Here is a 2,315-nt window from a genome sequence, read left to right as displayed (position 1 = left end):
TATTCATCCCCATTCGAAAGGCTTGTGTTATTATATGTGCGAAGTTAGTATCGATAGCGCTTCATTGGGAAATTCGTATCAAAGCACTGGTCATTCAATTGTTGAATAGCGTGCTGGATTAGACAGGGACTCGTTCGCACCTGGGTAAAAGCACCTGTTGTCTATTGTCTGTCGGGGGTTCTGTGAAGAAAATGGCACAGACTGCCTGTATTTCTGTACCGAGTCTTTTTTTCTTCGAATTTTAAAAACACAGTAATTTCAAGTCCAAATATTTAGGGGTCATGGAAGGAGGAGGATATATCATTTACGACATTAGAGTAATTTAAAATTTAAAGACCCCAACGCCCCATGGCGTCGCTCTGGCCTATCTCGTGTTAAGGGAAACGGTCACTCGCTGTCTGCAGGTGTGTGTGTCTAATTGAGAAACTTGGTGCTGACTTCTGAGCAAATGGCATCAAAGAGGTGGGAAGAAAAGAAAAGATCTGAATCCAAATAATATTGGCCAAAATCGGGAGGAGAAAACATTTGGATAAAACTGTTCCCAAATATGGTATTTGCATTTAGCACCACCCCTAGTACTCAGAAAATATTTAACCTGGCACTATAAAGTTTTTACTTCGAACAGCTCTGGCTTCTCAGTAGTCATTACCAATTTCAATTGCGCACATATCTTAATTCGAGTCGGATACAATTTAAACCAAAGAACATCAGACCGATGTTTCATTCGTATGACCTAGCCGGTATAATTGCAACAGTGAATGAAAACGCCCTACAATGAGTGTATAGAGGTTTTTTCTGCACATACTAATGTTAATCAAGGAAACACATTTCCAATGCGAAAGGTGAGACCAGCCACATCCCCAGATTATGAAGCACGGTGTCATGGTCCTGTGTTCCTGTCTGCGTTTTCCCTGTTGGGCCGCCAGATGGCGGCACTTCTGTTTTGTGTCCTGCTCCCCCTGTGTTAATTGTATGATCGTTTTCAATTATCCAATTATTGTTTGCTGGGTGTCTCGTTTTCCCTTCCCTCTCTGCGGCCTGATTGTCCATGGTGCCCTCCTGTATCTCGTCAGCGTGTGTTCTATTTAAGTTTCCCTCTCCCTTGACTCCGGTGCTGGATCCTTGTGGTTCTGCCTGATTGTTTGTTCGTAAGCCATGTGTTCCTGCCTATGCCCTGGTTTTCTGGTGTTTTGGGATTTTTGCATTTTCTTGTTCCTGCGTTTGTAGTTTCCCTTGGTTGTTTGAAGGTCGCCCTGCGAGGCTTTGTGTTCCCTTTTGTTCCCCCTATCAAGTCTTTTTGTTCTTTCAATTGGAGTTGTATTTTTTCTCCCCTCTGCGTTTGGGTCCCAACCCCCCACGCAATCGCGACACACGGGGCTTTATGAAAAAAGACTGTGTGCAAACATTGACGCGCAAGCAGCTCTGTAACTTACAGTGAAGTGAGTTGTGCTAACATCCAAACCGACGAGGAAAGCGTCTTTGTTTTTCTTAACACCCAGGAAAGCTTTTTCAAAGCTAACAGCCCACTATACAGACCAGTCTGGGGCGTGCTTATATTATAAATGAAGGTGGCCAGGTGGCTGTATCTTTTCCATTACTGAGCATCCAGAAGATGATGCTAAGTCAACGCAGCAACCAAATTAACGAAACTTATTTAAAATGAAACCCTAAACTAACTTAAGACAGGCACGCTGATGAGTGCAATCCATTTCTTTAACACATTAAGCACCATTTAAAATGCCTAAATAAGTATCCCGAAAAGGACACTACGTGAAGATGGTTTTCAACACCATCTAGCGTCCCTAATCTTCAAATCTGAAGCCCTCTCCATGAACCCCCTGGGTACCAACCCTCTCGTTTTCTCATTCGGTAAACGTATAACACTAAAAAAAGCACATTGTATAAAAAAATTCAGAGGCGGCATAATTGTGACAGCTGTTACATTTACGCAGGCGGGGACATAAAAGTTTGTGTACAATCCTGGAAACGGCTACTGTAGCCGCAGTGTTTGTTTTTACATGTTCAAAAGTTAAGATGACACCCATCGCTTTACGCACTGATTTACTGGAGGAAGATTATGTTTACGTTGATAGCGGTGACGCATGTGCCTACTCTCAGGTGACGGTGAATTTCTGTGTGCTGTTCCAGGACTACCGCGCGGTGTACTGATTTATTCCGCCGTTCGATTCCACCCCTTACGTTTGTTTATCCAAAGTATACGCAAACATCGCAAGTGTTGACAGTTGAACTGACGAATGGAAAATACTTAATCTATGGATGTTCGTCTAAACTACAGGAAACATTTTTGAGAATAA

This window comes from Anguilla rostrata, chromosome 17 (genome assembly GCF_018555375.3).
Source record: "Anguilla rostrata isolate EN2019 chromosome 17, ASM1855537v3, whole genome shotgun sequence".
NCBI classification, from domain to species: Eukaryota; Metazoa; Chordata; class Actinopteri; order Anguilliformes; family Anguillidae; genus Anguilla; species Anguilla rostrata.
This window is presented reverse-complemented; position numbering follows the sequence as displayed.